Source organism: Lepisosteus platostomus, chromosome 15 (genome assembly GCF_059453375.1).
Source record: "Lepisosteus platostomus isolate fLepPlt1 chromosome 15, fLepPlt1.hap1, whole genome shotgun sequence".
Classification (NCBI taxonomy): Eukaryota; Metazoa; Chordata; class Actinopteri; order Semionotiformes; family Lepisosteidae; genus Lepisosteus; species Lepisosteus platostomus.
In genome coordinates, this window is record NC_142625.1 from 5,497,059 (window position 1) to 5,513,208 (window position 16,150).

The window sequence follows — 16,150 nt, forward strand, 5'->3', positions numbered from 1 at the left end:
ACTTGCCGTGGCACTACAGACATGTAGTGTCCTGGGTGAAGCATCACCTGACAGGGAAGACCCGCCTCTGTTGAACCACAGGGCGCTGTACCACACTGTGATGGAACGGGAGGAAGCCAAGATCGTTGGGAATGTTGCCACCGAGACCTGGAGGAGAGTCCAACCCAAAGGCCTGCGGTTGGATATGCTGGACCTGAACTGGCTGGTGGCTTGAAAGAGGCTTCCTATGCGAGACGTTTTATACAAGCACAAGCTTACCAGGCAGGCTGGGTGTCCACGAGTGGACTGCCAAGCGGTCGAGATGGTTGAGAATGTCTTCTGGTTTTGTAACTTTGCACAGCACATTTGGGAGAAATGTACACCTTTGTTAGAAGTTTTAGAGACGAGTTTGAATATGAATTAATTTGAATATGGGGTGGGGTTATGGTAATGAGTATTTTGAAGTTTGTTTTTCAGTTCCCTTATAGGAGTTTTTTTTGTTATGGAATGCTTTTGTTGTTGTGATTATATTTAATATGATGCTTTTTGTAATAAAGAAAAAATCTGTTCTTATCAGTTTAATATCCGATACGTCCCCCATCAGGGGATCACATATTAAATGGATTTTTAGAACAGGGAGCTGGATCAGGAGCTTGCTCCGTCCTCTCCACACATCGGCCAAGTATTGCAGGGCTTTCGGGAACGGTGCACTACCTTCTCTCGGCATTGAAAGCGAGGTGTACTGGAGCTCCTTCTTCTCCGGTCTCGTCTCTCGTCCATCTGTGCGTCTCCGTCTCTCTCTCCCCCTCCCCATCTCTGTCGTCTTCCCCTCTCTGCGCACTTTCCCGTGTCTCGACTTTCTCGGCAAGCAGGCCAGCCCCCTTTTCGGCTCCCATGCGTTTTCCCTCCAAAAAACTTCTATTCAACTTTTTCTTTTCTTTTGGGAAGGCAGGCAGGCAGGTAGGTGTGTGTAGGTGTCCGTCCGTGTGTCCCTCCCGAGAGGGAGAGCTGCCCCTTGCCTCTGCCCACAGGTGCTGACTGTCTGCTCTCTTGCAGCTCACTCACCACGGCTGCTGCCGGTGGGAGGGGCCTAAGCTAAGGAGGCTGGCCGCCCCTGTGGCTGCGGTCATTGTCGGACCATTGCCAGAAGATCAAAGAGCAGGGCCCCCGCCTTTTGGCCGAGATTAAGCATGTGCAGCTTGTTTCTTGGCCAGAGGAAAGAGGAAGAGGGATTGCCGGTTTTCGAGGACTACTCGAAAGTTTTTTTCTATGTGTCAGATTTTTCCGGCCATTTTGCTACTACAATGGAGAGAGGATCAACATCAAGAGAAGGAAGAGTGAGACACGCCGTGCGCTTTGTGCTGCGAGCTTTTGGAGAGAGGACAGAACTTGCTTCGAGGGACGAATTTGAAGAAGTGATCAGCAATGCTTTGCACCTTGAACCCGAGCACGTTTACTGCATTCAAGACTTCCCCAGTAAGAAATGCTTTGATGTTTTTCTTATTTCGGAGAACCTAGTTAGAGGAGTTTGGGAAGTTGCTAATTGCAGAAAGGACAAAAAGCCTTTTGTGGATTATTATGTTGAACCCGTTTGCTCGGGAACTAAGGACGCTGACAGTCCTTAGTCAGGCAATGTTTAACACCTATGTGCCTGAGGGGGACATTGTCTGCTTTTTGAAGATATTTGTGGACATTCAGGGCATAGGGGTGAAGGTTATGGATAAAAGGGGTTTTTGGACCGGGAAGAAGCATTTTAAGGTGCGCTTCAGGTCAAATGGGTCAGCCCCTGATGGCCTATTACATCCACCTGCAACCTTTGAGATGGGACCCAATCGAGGGTATTTGTGCTATTATGGACAGCCCTTGGTGTGCAGGCGGTACAGGAAGGAAGGGCATAATGTAGTGGACTGCAGAGAGCTTGTGTGTAGAAGATGTGAAGGAGTGGGCCATTTCACATCTGAATGCAAAGAGATGAAATGTAATTTGTGTGGAGGTGAGGGGCATGTTTTTAAGGACTGCCCTTTACAGAAGAGGAGTTCTTTTCAGAGGTTGTTCACGGATCAGCATAGGCACGACCAGGTGCAGCTCATAACGAGCGGAGACAGATTGAAGCAGCTGAAGGCTCTGATAGTAGGGGCACTGCTGTTAGTGAAAGAGCAGATAAAGAAAAGACTGGAAAAGGAGGTTTTCAAGGAAAACCACAAGGCACAACCCTTTTTGCTGAAGGCCAAGAGAAGGAGAAGGTCTGGGAACCGCTTGGAGGGAACGTGCCGAGAGCAGAAGGAGAAGGGGCGGTGCTGCATTTGCATATGTAAATCATGGTCGAGGATGTGTATCAGATGGAAAGTGATGAGTTTTTGGAGAGCTCAGAGACGCCAGGACTGGACTTTTTGAAAGAAGTCATGGAGGAATCCCAGACAGGGGTTCAAAAGACTTGCCACTGGTTCAAGTGCCTGTCTGAGACCCTAGGGACATGGATTAGATGTCTTTTGAGGGAAAAGAGGAGGGAGAAGTCAGGGCAGAGGAGCTCGCAGTTCCCAAGTCTGGAGGCCCCTCCCGGTCGTCAGGGGGCTCTTTTATACTTGAGCCAAAGAATAGAAAAGGGGAAAGCACTCAGACACTCAAAGGCGTGGGGGCTCAAGTAGAGCTGAAGAAGGGAAGTGAGGAGGGCTTCTGGACCGACTGAGCTCCCCAGGGATTTTGTCGAGCTCTGTAAGTGGGATGAAAAGAGCAATAAAGTTCACTGGCCTGCTGGATTTGAAGATCAGGAGCTCCAAAGGAAAGGGATTCAGTACAAATGTGTTAATGAAGGGACAGAAGTAAAACGTTTCCAAGTATATGGAAGAACTCACACGGAAATAGGGTCCAAAAAGTGCCTCTTTTCCAACAGAGGCAGTGGAGAGGAAACGCGGGGAAGGCAAAAGCAGCCTTCGCTGTGGGAGTCTTCAGGAAGGACGGGAAGTTTATGAAGCAGTTGGAGGCCACGCCTGTCTTTTTAAAGAAGTGTGAATGGGAATGTGAGGTCCCCGAGCTGGGCGGGAGGGCTTAAACATATACTGAGAATGTTTCCGGGAGTGAGTTTTGAAAATGAAGGGAATGCTAGAAGAATCACAAAGTTGTTTGTGAGTAGGCATCACAAATCGAAAGTCCAGGATGCGTACATAGCAGCAACGGACATTTTGAGTAAACGGGACGAAAAGGCTTAATGGCCCACTTGTGATCATGAAGTTTTTCACTTCAAATGTTGGGGTTTTGGGAGAGAGGGTGGGGAAGGGAGGTTGTCTTCCAGTCACGGAGGACTTTGACCTTTGATGTGTGCCTTTTACATGTAGTTTATTTTTGGACTGTGATTGGGCTTTATGTTTATGGAAGTTTTGAAAGGACTGTGAGGGAAGCGTATATACGCTTCTCACATTTACTAAGGCACTGGGTAAAGGAAAAGAAATGTTGAAGACCTCTTGAAATTTCTCATGTTGAAAGTACTAGCCATAAGTGTGAGGGGTTTGAGGGACAAGGTTAAGAGAGCTGCGTTTTTTGTTATTTAAGAACTTTGGACTTTACCATATGTTTCTTGCAGGAAGTTCATCTGAAAAATGACAGAGATGTGGCAGATTTTACAAAGGAGTGGGATAGGAGAGCTCCCAGATGGAGTGAGGGTGGGGTACATTCCTCTGGCGTCTGGATCCTTTTTGGGTCCCATGACCTTGTGGTGGGGCAGAGTGAAGTTGGGGTGCCTGGAAGACTGATGAGTGTGGATGTGACGGTGAGTGAGTGTCGTTATCGGTTTATATGTGTGTATGCCCCGGCGGTGGCTTCTCAGCGCCACACCTTTTATGTAAATTTTATGCCCTTTTGATTGACAAATAAGATTATGGGAGGAGATTTTAACATTGATTTTAAAGACAAGGACAGCCCAGATGTCAGGAGCGTCCACAACCTGCTTGTGTAGTATGGGTTGGTGGATAGTGTGTTAAGAGCTACAGTGGGAAAAGCAGGTCCTACGTGGCGGAATGCAACAGGAGTGTCAAAAAGATTGGACTGTTTTTATCTCCAGGGGTTTGGGGATAGGGAGAGTGCTGACAACACCTTTCTGGCACTCTGACCATGATGTGTTGGAGGTGGTAGGCACAGGTAGGGGAATTGATTTTGGAAAGGGTGTGTGGAGACTTAACACAGATTTTGAATGAGGCTGCATATAGGGGTTTCATCAGAAAGAAGCTGGTGTCTTGGATGAATGAAAGATGGGAACAGACTCCCATCCTGAAGTGGTGGGATCTAGGAAGAAACCAGTATTGCAGAGATAGGCAGAGAATGGAGAGGAAAGAGGGAAGGATTTTACAAGAAGGATTGAATAGGCTGTTTGTGAACTGTAATTGGCTGCCGGTTGATCTGGAAAAGATCAACGCACAGAAAGAAAAGCTTAGAAGGTATTATGAGAGGAAAGCTCATCATTACCTTTTTAAACTGTATATTGAGAAGTTACAGTTTTCCGAAACAAGTTCTGCATTCCAGTTTAGCCGTATGGGGAAGAGGCAAAGCAGAAGGGTGGTGGAGGAACTACAGAACCGGTCGGGACAAGTAGTGACCGACAAGGCTGGGATGTTAGAGGCAGCGTCAGAATTCTATCAAGACCTCTTTTCCAAAAGAGAAAGAGGAGGATGCTGTTGAAAGAGTTTTGGGGGCTGTAACATCAGGACCCTTCACTTTAAGTGAATTAAAGGAGGTTATGAGAGATTTGAAAAAGGGTAGAGTGCCTGGGATAGATGGTTTGCCTGCAGAATTTGATCTTACCTTTTGGGAGGATTTGAAAGACCTGTAGCTTTTATTGTTGAAGGAGGTTTTTAAAAAGGGCTGCTTGGGGACTACCATGAGGATGGGGATTTCAATATTGCTTTATAAGAAAGGGAGGGCTACCGATTTAAGTAACTGGAGACTTAACACTTTTGTGTACAGACTAAGATTTTTGTTAATGTAATTGTGAACAGATTAAAAAGTCTTACCCTCAGTGATTGGGATGGAACAAACCTGTGGGGTCCAAAGGCGTAAAAACTGGACTTTACAATTAATAAGGGATATAATAGCATAGACAGGGCAAAGAGACCTACCCTTTATGTTAGTTAACTTAGACCTTGAAAAAGCCTTTGACAGGGTCTCTCATGTTTTTTTGTGGAGAGTGATGGAGCGAATGGGGTTTGAGCCACAGTTTGTGGGTTGGATTAAGACCCTATACAAAGCAGTTGGGAGTAAAATCCTGATAAATGGCCAAATAGGAGGTACTGTAAGGCAGGAGTCGGGGGTGAGGCAAGTATGCCCTCTCTCGCCGTTCCTTTTTTTATATACATTGAAGCGTACCCTCGTTTGGTGTGTATGGAACCGAGGGTGGAGGATGTCTTGGTACCGGGAAGTGGAGGGAAGAGGGTTAAGATAGCATTATATGCCGACAACCTCACCTTGTTTATGAATTCAGATGCTGACCTGCAGGGGACGCTGGAACATCTGGAGGTTTTCACCAAAGCATCTAGGGCTAAATTAAAGAAAAAAAGTAAGATCAAGTTCTTTGGAGGGTGGAGAAACAGGCAGGACAAGGTGGATGGCTTACAAGTTTGCAGGGATCCCATGAAGATACTTGGGATCTCCTATAAGGAAGAGAAGACTGCCAATTACACCTGGCTAGCTAAACTGGAGAAAGCGAGAACTTGCCTGTGGAAGAACAAAGGCCTAACTCATATTGGTAAGGTGCTCATAGTAAAGATAGAGGTCCTGTCCATGTTGAGCAATTTGGCAGCCGTCTACCCTATGCTCTTAAGACTGAATAGATACTTAATTAGATCTTTTGGTTTATATGGGGTAAGAAATACAAGTATATTGCACGAGTTGATATGTATAGACCAATAAAGAAGGGAGGACGGGGGGTACCACATTTGCCCATGAAAATCCATTGTATTTTTGCGTCTTCTGTATGTGCTGCCTCTAAAGAACCTATTGTATATACGGCCCATTATTTTGTGTGGTTTTGGTTAGCCGGGAAACTGAGGGGAGTGTTTAAATGGGACAATAAGGCCCCTCATGGTACCGAATTTTGTAATCATTTTGAATGTAATATTGTATGGACTAAAGAAGGGAACATATCCAAAAGAGACAACTTTGGTATTATGGGTACTGATGAGTCATTAAAATGGAGTTATGGAAGGCACGAAATTGATTGGTTAAAAATGGGGTACATGTAAGCGTGGTAGGTCTGTATAACAGGCTGTTATATAGAATTAAGCGCGAGGTAGTATTGGATGTAAAGAAAACGGGTTACCACGCAGCTAAAGAAAGGTGGAAAAGTTTATTTGTACATTACATGTCCTCATTTGAATTGCTTTATTTTGGATTGAGTGATTGTTTTGATTTGTGTTGCCTCCATTGCATGTAAGATCTTTGTAAATAGTGTGTAAATGTTTTTGGAGAATAAAAAAAAAATCTCTTCATCAGTTTAATTTCTGATACATCCCCCATCGGGGGACCACATATTAAATGGATTTTTGGAACAGGGAGCTAGATCAGGAGCTTTCTCCGTCCTCTCCAGGCAACTTCTAGGCAGACAGGCAGGAGTGTGCGTGTGCCCGTCCCTCCTGAGAGAGAGCTGCCCCATGCCTCTGTCCGGCGCTGCGGGAGCCCATCGGCCACAAGTACCAGTACTTTGTCAGGCTGTGGCTCTCCATCCCAATAAGGCACTTGGTCCACTGGTCAAAACTGGGCCCAAGTCAGAGAGGCGACCGGAGTTCTACACCCACGCTGTCAAGTGGAACAGGAGGTACGAGGCCACGAGACAGCCAGAGCTCTGCACCAACCACAGAGTCCTGTACAAAGAAGTGAGAGGGCATCTGGTTGCCGACAAAAGGCTGCAGGTTCCCAGACAAGTCTGGGAAAGGACTTAGCCTAAAGAACTTGACATCCAATTGAAGGACCTCAACTGGATGGCCGTACACAAGAGACTGGCTACCAGAGAGGTCCTCTACAGACACTTGCTTGCCAGGAACCCGCATTGCCCCTGGTCATGTTTCATTAAGGAGACTCAGGAGCACGTGTTCTGGAGCTGCCCCTTCGCCAAAGCGGTGTGGGGCAGAATGGACATTATGCAACTCCTGGGTACAGGTGCGGTGCTCAGTTACCAGTACATTCTGCTGGTAGAATCCAGAATTAAAGAGTACTTTAGTTTTGAAACAGAGGCTTATGATACAGATTTAAAGAAAAATGAGACTAAACTACCTGCAGGAGTTGGTAAGAATGTGTGGGCGCAAGAACAAGCTAAGGGGCTACCGAGCAACCTAAAAGAACTAAAATGGTTAATGGTCTGGAATAAACTATCTGCAAGAGAAGTCATACATGATCATAAATTAACAAAACAAAAAGGACTGCCCAAGACAAGGATGCAAAACATCATCTTGCATGTTTTTTGGGAATGTGGATATACAAAGGAGGTATGGAAGAGTTGTGAAAACTTGTTTTAATGATTCTCCTACTCCATTAGGTCACTGTTTCACACTCAACCAGTGCTTGAAACTCCCAGGTCCACCTCCAGCCCCAACGTCCTCTTCCTAACGCCACCAGGTTGCATTACACTAATACACACTACCTACATCACAGAGTCTCTTTGGCACTGCACACCATGCCAAGATCCAACACACTGTCCCTCTCTAAAACACTCAACCTCTCTGGTGCCTCACTCTCATGCCCTTAGGTTGTGAACTCACAGCTGCCAGCACACCTCACATCATGCCCAACCCCCACTGCACTATCCCCCAGAGGGTGCAGATAGATAGACCCCACTTGCTTCCCCAATACCAATGTATTGCCAGGGGGAGGCTCTACCACACAACCCACTCAGGTCTACACCCACACCAACACGCATCAAATCACAACTCGCTCATACATCAGACCCGGCAGCCCTGCCCTCACACCCTAGTAGGATAATGTCCCTTTCTTGATCTGGGGCTCTGCCCCCCCACACCAGACACTCCCAGCATTGTACCACAGCATATAATGTCATACATTTTACTGCCCTTGTTGTTTAATCCTTGTCAAATGGGTGGTTAAAGTCTCTTCCCTGAATGCAGGATGACACTGAAAAACTGCTACAGGAGCTCTGTAAATAAAGTGTTGCTTTCCAAGAACATTCTCTTGGATATTGCCACATGAACTCCACATTTGTTGTAGTGCTTGAGCAAAAATGAAGCAAAGAGACCAAAAAAATACTGTGTGGAATGGAATGGAAGCATAATTATTTTTTTATACTTTTACATTCAAATCTGCAATACTAGTGTGTGAAAAACAGAAATATAGAACATTTCAAAACTGCTCACAAAATGTATGATGTGGACCTTTCCGCTAAAAGTGAGTTATGGAAAAGTGGAAAAATTAATCAGGTAGCATCAGTCGGTTTTAAAAAGGCCTAATAGAAGAGGGAAAGTGGCAATCACCTTGTTCCGTGTGACTCATGTCCTGGCTAAATACAAAGTCATTCAGAGATCAAGAAGTAAAAAGGCATTTGTCGAGACTGCCAAGACTGCCGACTTGCTGTTCTGAAATTTCAAAAACATTTTTGATGAGGTTCAGACAGCTGTTGTCTGAAATCAAAGAGTTTAACAAGTTGTCTAAACAGGGTCATATTCTCCAGTGGCTTCTGGATTTAGAGACTTGACTGAACTGCTGAATGTCAAGTTGCAGGGACAAAATAAAAGCATCATCGACATGATCAGCAGTGTCAACATGTTAAAAAAAAAAGTGTTCAAGTAAGCTTCTCGGTGCCAATGCTCACATTAAGGTAGGATATTTCTCTAAAATGGGGAATAAATTCTTGGGTTTGAATTTTAGAGAAGGTTAAAGTTTGAATTATGGAAATCAAGATGTCTGACTGTTGGGAAAAGTTGGCAGCACCTCCAATTTCAAAACAGTTTTTAGCAGTAAAACAGATTCAGCCATTCAAAATGCACAAGGGATGCTGCAATAAACCACGTTACGTGTACTGCATGATACTGCATTTTTTTTTAAATAGGGTGAAATACTTTGCAAAACAGCCAGGTGGAGATGGAAAAGCTTAATGTCTCACGTGCAGCCTCTGGGCTGTCGACAGAAAATGCTGAGGGATCCCATTACAGAATTTACAGTTTACACTGCTTAGACTTTTAATAATTAAGTGTATTACAGCATGTTAAACATTAAAAAAGCAAAATTGCTCAGTTGGACACAAGTACACAAACCTCCAACTTCTTCATAAATATTTTAGATGTACATAAATAATTTATGTATCAAAGACTTTAACTTGACAGCTTACAGTGAGTTGTGGTTTTAACATTATAAAGCTTATATCCTGTACTCCATTAAAAAAAAGGTACATATCCTTTTGTTACGGCCCTAAGTTGGCAGAGTTTGTTTATTCTGGTTGGTTTATTGAATTGTTCTGGGTATAAGATGCTTCCCATTTTATTGGATGTTGAGCTGCTGGCCAACTCTCTTCCCAAAATAAATTTCAGTTTCCTCCATCTTGACAGTACTTGTCTCACTTTTACAACCATTAAGAAGTGGAGTCTTCCTTTGTCTTGTGTGGAGTTTGAGTTCTTTTGCTCACTTATCTAAAGTGTGCATTAATTGTGTACGTGAGTGTGCACTTTCGTAAGGCAACTAAGGCTTACTTGTTTCCAAGTCTGTTCCTCTGATCAGTTTATTGATGTCCCTGTACTGTAATTTATGTTAGATAGTTTAGGGTAGAAGTGTGAGTATACAGATGCAGCCATTCAAAGTGCGCGGTACAGACACGTACCGGAGGTAATTGGCTACAGCGTCGCGCATTGCGATTGGTTGACCGACAGGGGCACTCGTGGTCCGTTGGTCTGTCGTAGAAAGATTTACAGTAAACGTCTGTACTGTGCCTGTTGTAGTAATGAATATTTATATGGAATTTTACCACTGAAGGGAAATCTTAGTAGCTGAGCATAAAAAGAATAGGAGCATACTGTAACGCGTGTGAAGGCCATAAACGATAATTTTGGAACAAACATACAGTATATGGCTGGTCTTGGTACTTTAAAGAAAAAACACACATCAGTATTACATTTCTCCCTAAACATTTTAAGCATCGAAGTCTTTAACTAACGAGATACCGGAGTCAACAAGCATACTTTTAGAATTTGATTAAAAGGAATATAATATGGAATCGCACATCTAAAGAAATTAATAACTATATAATTATATTCATGTACCGCAACACAAGAATAGTACACGCTGTACATTGTCTGTTGATAATGTTTCTGTAGTGCTTTTTCAGCACACTGCATGTTACCTTGCCGGTGGTGCTGTGGGTTAGGTTCCTGACTCGCACATCACACTGTCTGTGATCGAATCCCACTGGAGTCATGACTGGAGTTTTTAACAAACATTTCTTTGAAAACATGTTTCCCTTGGTCAGAGATTACATAAAACCTCACTTGCACCAAACAAATTTATATTTCTAAATATCACAACATGATCGAATTTAAGTCATTTTAATAACAATGAATAGTCACCTATGCATTACAATATAAACATTTATATTGATTTAAATCGTGTTTTGATTTAAATCTTAAACGCATGTTTAAATGTGTGTTTTGATTCACAATCAGACAAATGCAACAAATTGATATCTTTGTCTTCCAAGTATCTTAAACTTCCAGCATAACTTTCTCCCTGTTTAGATTAATTTTTCTTGGGATCAAACGTGGATTTTTTAAATACATTTTATAAAAGTAATCTATGCTAAAAAGTTGTACACCACCTGCTATAAAGATACATATTGTAATACTTTCAGGTTCGGATAGGACAGACACGAGAACTCAGACTTGCGGAGTTAAAGCAAGTTAAAGCCTTGATTTTATATATCACCTTTAAAAGTGGAATCTCAAAGCAAAGTAAATACCCAACACTGATTGTACCCATCTGTCATGCTAATAAAGCACCTTGAATTGAATTGAATTGAATTGAGGGGGGGAGGGCGAGCGAGAGAGCCAGGACAGACAGGCAAATAAGATACACTCCACAGACATTCACAACAGCGACATATCATAAAACGTTTGCACATATAGTTAAGTTATTACTTGGTTTTCAAAGTGCAATGAAATACAATATTGTTGCTGTTATTGCGGTTTTTATCCTGTGTAAGGCGTTTTGAGAAGCCACCTTTAAAGGCGATATATAAAAGCGCTGATTCTTATGGAATGTGTTCCGCCGGGGATTAAAAAAAAGTCAGTCTACTTTGTCAGGCATTTTCTTTTACTGCAACGGACATAAAAACTCCCTTGCTTTTAACAGAGTGTTCCATAATTTCTAACTACGAAAATTAAACTGCGACATTTATCATTCAACCAAAGCTCGAAATATTACAAGGATCCCCAAGAGCACAGCAAAGACTGTATTAAAAGAATCGCGTATCTAAAGAAATTAATAAGATATAATTATATTCGTGTACTGCGACAGGGCTGTGTAGGGCTGTTTCACCTCTCTCTTCATGTGACTCTATTCAAAAGCCATTTAGCAAAGAGGGGATGAGAAGAGTGACAAACTAGTATACTTTAGATCTTTTTTTCTGAACATGTTTCTCTATAACAATAATTAAAAACATTGCCACACCCGGACTGTTAAACCAATGCATTAGCACGTCAAAGCCCATTTAGGAGCCGGGCGCAATAATTGTTTTGTCTCTTGATTTACTGATCTGCATTAATTACAGAAATCGAGTTCCTGCTCTTTGCAGACGACCTGGTCCTGCTGTCACCCACAGAACAGAGGCTGCGGCAGAACCTGGCACTGCTGGAGCAGCACTGTCAGACCTAGGCGCTGACAGTCAATCTGGACAAGACCAGAGTTATGGTTTTCCAGAAAAAAAGCCAGACCTCCCTTAGTCTTCCTGAAATTGTCGGATTATGAGTAAATAAAAGCATCTTATTAAAAACACGTTTGCGTTTGTTTGGGAGCTTTAATATGTAATTTTCATATGTAAGATATAATGTGTTCCCGCTTACACATCGCTCGACTTTAAAAGCTAGAAAAACAGGTTCCGATTCACATTATCTGGCGAGCCTTGTTTTGTCAAAGGACAGCACAAAAAAAACAGACAATACACGGGGGGGGGGGGGAGGGCGAGCGAGCGAGCGAGAGAGAGAGAAAGAAAATGTTCTACCCTCTGTCAAAAAATCCCAAATCACCCGGGGCAAAGAGACTGGGGGGGATCATTGTGTGGTACAGAACGGAGCTCAGTCAATCCAAACAAGTTCAGTAGTAAAGAGAAAAGTCAACAATTGATTTAAGGACGATCTGTCAAAGTGCAATGAAATACAATACTGTTATTGTTGCCGTTATTGTTGTTTTTACCCTGTGAAGCGTTTTGAGAAGCCACCTTTAAAGGCAATATATAAAAGTGCTGATTCTTATGGAATGTGTTCTGCCAGTGATTCAAAAAAACTGCAACGGACATAAAAACTCCCTTGCTTTTAACAGAGCGTTTAATAATTTCCAACTACGAAATTTATTTAAACTGCGACACTTATCATTCAACCAGAGCTCGAAACATCACAAGGATCCTCTAGAGCACAGCAAAGACTGTATTAAAAGTATACTATTGACAAACTAGTATACTTTAGATCTTTTTTTCTGAAAATCTGATCATGTTTCTCTATAACAATAAAAAACATTATTTTACATATCACCTTTATGTGATATCAACTTAGGGACAGCACATAGAAGGGTTAATTGAACAATGGACCGCGCAAAGAAATTTAAAATAGTCTTCTTTAGGTGTGAGGGCAGGAGTGGACCGCAGAAGGCATAATCAGCAAATTAGGAAAACAAAGAACAGGACAGGTGAGACGTTTATCCAGAGAGGGAGTGATCAGAAAAAGGAACAGCTGTTATGCCCAGGTTTTATCCTCTCTCTCTGCTGAACGAATAAAAGCATTTTATTAAAAACGCGTTTGCCTTGGTATTTACATCTACTGTATTGCTTTGAGATGCTACTTTTAAAGGTGATATGTAAAATAAAGTTTTTTATTATTGTTATAGAGAAACATGATCAGATCGTCAGAAAAAAGACGATTAAAATCTGTAATCTTTCCACTTGTATGTCATCGGAAAATACAAGAAGTTTCTGCTTTGTGTAAGGATGGTATCAAAAAGTAATCTAAGTGGCGAGAAAGCTGTGCTCCTCAAAGTGCTTTACAGGATAAAAACCAATAACAATAGTGTTAAGCTGGGCAAATGATTTTTTAAATAGAAATACAAAATGAGATATAATGATGTGTTCCGGCTAAGACATTAACGAGTACAACCCCCCTCTCTGCGGGAGCGCTGGCTGTGACGAATTAAACTGGTTTCACAGGTATTTCACAAGTAGAAGGGGGCAAGATTTCCAGCGAAAGACCTCCCCCCTCCAAAACCAAGGAAGTACAGTACTTACTAGTTAAGAAAGCTAGGCTCCTCAATGAAATCGCTTTAACATGCTAATGTGTTGGTGTAACAGTCCGGGCGTGGCAAGCTTCTAATGTCAACTCGACTTGATTGGAAGACAATGAACATATTCTAGCCCTAAATGAATTAATAGCAAACATGATTTACATAAAATACATTTTTCCAAGAAAGTTTAAATAATACGATCTATAGTTGAAATCTGAGCCTAAATAAAAAGAAAAAGCATTTTCAGAGGGCAATTACACTGTGTTAATGTAGAAAAAGTGATTAGGTTTATGAGCAATCTAATTACTTATTCGTTTAAAACACTATATAAAAAAGTTTATTATTAATTTGCTGGACAGAGCAGTGAACATTATGGATAAGACAAAGATAACGATCCTGATCAGTTTAGAAATCTGTGTACGCTGTAAGGTTTTTACTTCTTAAACTTTAAAAATACACGTTTCCAATAGAAAGAAATCATCTTCCTGGTACAGTATGTATAGCAAACCAGCACGTCTTTTTTCTCCAATCAGAGGGGTTAGACACTCTGTTAAAAGCAAAGGAGATTGTCTGTTATAGTGGACATAAAAACAAGAGTTCGCTGGCATTATATCCTAGAAGACACAGACCGGCACCAGACCTGGAGATTGCCCACAGCATAAAAGAAAATGCCTGATGAACTAGGGATTGGACAGTTTCCAAGTGCTTGTACAATCGATGGAAATGTTCAAAAAAATGTGCAAAAGAAAAACAAAATAATCATTTATTTCTTTATCATATTGGCTAGCTAAATGTCCTCTCTTTGCTAGTTAGTGGCTGTGTTTCTGCGTCGGGTAGCAACGGGTAACTGTTCTCAGGCGGAAGATGTAAACAGCTTAATTTTCGTGTTAAATAATTTTTAAATTAAAATTCATTCTATACAGCAATCGCATATTTGGGTACCGTTTCATAAAACTTTCATGCTTAAAATGTTTAGGGAGAAATGGAAGACTGGTGTGTATTTTTTCTTTAAACTACCAAGACCAGCCATACACAGTACAGTTTACGTACATACAGTAATGTTTATGTTCCTAAATTAATATCATTTATGACCTTCAGATGCGTTATGCTCCTCTTCTTTTTATGCTCAGCTACTAAAATTTCCCTTTAGTGGTAAAATTCCATATAAATATTCAAAACTAAGCAGATTAAAATGTGCACAGTAAAGACATTAAATGATTAAATCTTTTCACTACCAACCAATGCACCACGAGTGCCCGTCGGTCATTTTGGCCAGCCAATCACTTACCGCGTGGCTTGTGGGTAGATTACCGTACCACGGGTTTGTACCGCGCATTTTGAATGGCTGCATCTGTATATAGTTCTGGGAGGAAGAACTGACAGAACAAAATTGCAACAATTTTATCAACAGGCTGTTTCATGTTCTTCCTAAGATTGTTGAGCAGGGGGGCATTCAGGAATGTGAGTTATGCAAGTCAGATTATGAATGAATAAAAGCATTTTATTAATGAGTGTTGATAAAGAGAGAAATAATACGAGTCCCCGTTAGCCCCATTTCAATTTAAATTGCAAACGTGTGTTTCATTAAACGTCTTTGATTCACAATCTGACATTGCAATATAAATGGTTATCTTTGTCTTCTGCATACTAACATCCGCCTCTCTGTCCAGCATATTTTATTTCATTGCAATTTGATAGATCTTATAATCAATTGTTGTCAGAATGTACCAGCTGTACAGAAGTTTCTTCAACTGTCTCCCACCCCACCCCCCATGTTCTATGATAAGAAAAATAAAAAAATGCTCAAGCAAGTGCTTCAATGGATAGAACAGGGAGAAGCATTTCATGATGGACTTTTCACTGATGAAACAGTGGTTTTGGAACAGTTTTCAATGGTGTCGATTTCATCAAAAAGGGCAGGTATGAATAGGCCAAAGCCAAAATATCCACTGAAGGATCACGTTTGGGGGGCTGTTTCTAGAAGAGGCCCGGGACCACTTATTTTTTAAGGAATAAGTGATCGTGAATTCTTTGAGGAAGTCGTGGTCAAACAGCATGCTGTCCCATACATCAGGGAGCACTTTGGATCAAGGCACCGTTTCTTTCAGGACAATGACTCAAAACTCACAGCTGTAAAGGCAAGGCTTAAAGCAGAAGGAGGGAACTGGGTGAGAACCCCAGCTGAATCCCCAGATCTAAATCCAATAGAGATGGTATGGCATTACCCGAAAGACTATATTGGGAAAACGGCAAAACCCAGCACAAAACAAGAACTGATCAATGGGATTTACAAGTTCTGGGAGTAAGAACTGACAGACCAAAGTTCAACAATTTTGGTAACAGGCCGTTCCGTGTTCTTCCTAAGATTGTTGAGCGCAGTGGGGGACATTCATGAAAGATTTCACAGATCTTCCGTCTTGCATTGTCAGATTGCGAATCAATACAAGCATTTAATTAAAACACACGTTTGTGATTTTAATCCAAATGGGGGTAACAGGGACTATAATAAACACCCAAAAATAAATACACAGTAATAAATAACGTGTTCTACATTGACCTTATTAAGTGATAGACAAAAAACAGGGCAATGACTTCCTCTGCAAGCTAGTTGAAAAAGTAGGCGAATCAAAGCTCCAAGCCCAGCAGCAACAATAATTAATACAGTGTATTCTCCTGTCATGGTATTAAATAGAACAATAGAAACGTC

General features: G+C 41.9%; 1 pseudogene; it reads left to right on the forward strand.

Moving 5' to 3' along the window:
• The first annotated feature begins 518 nt into the window (after positions 1–518).
• LOC148647751 (U2 spliceosomal RNA) lies at positions 519–695 on the forward strand (annotated as a pseudogene).
• The last annotated feature ends 15,455 nt before the right edge of the window (positions 696–16,150 follow it).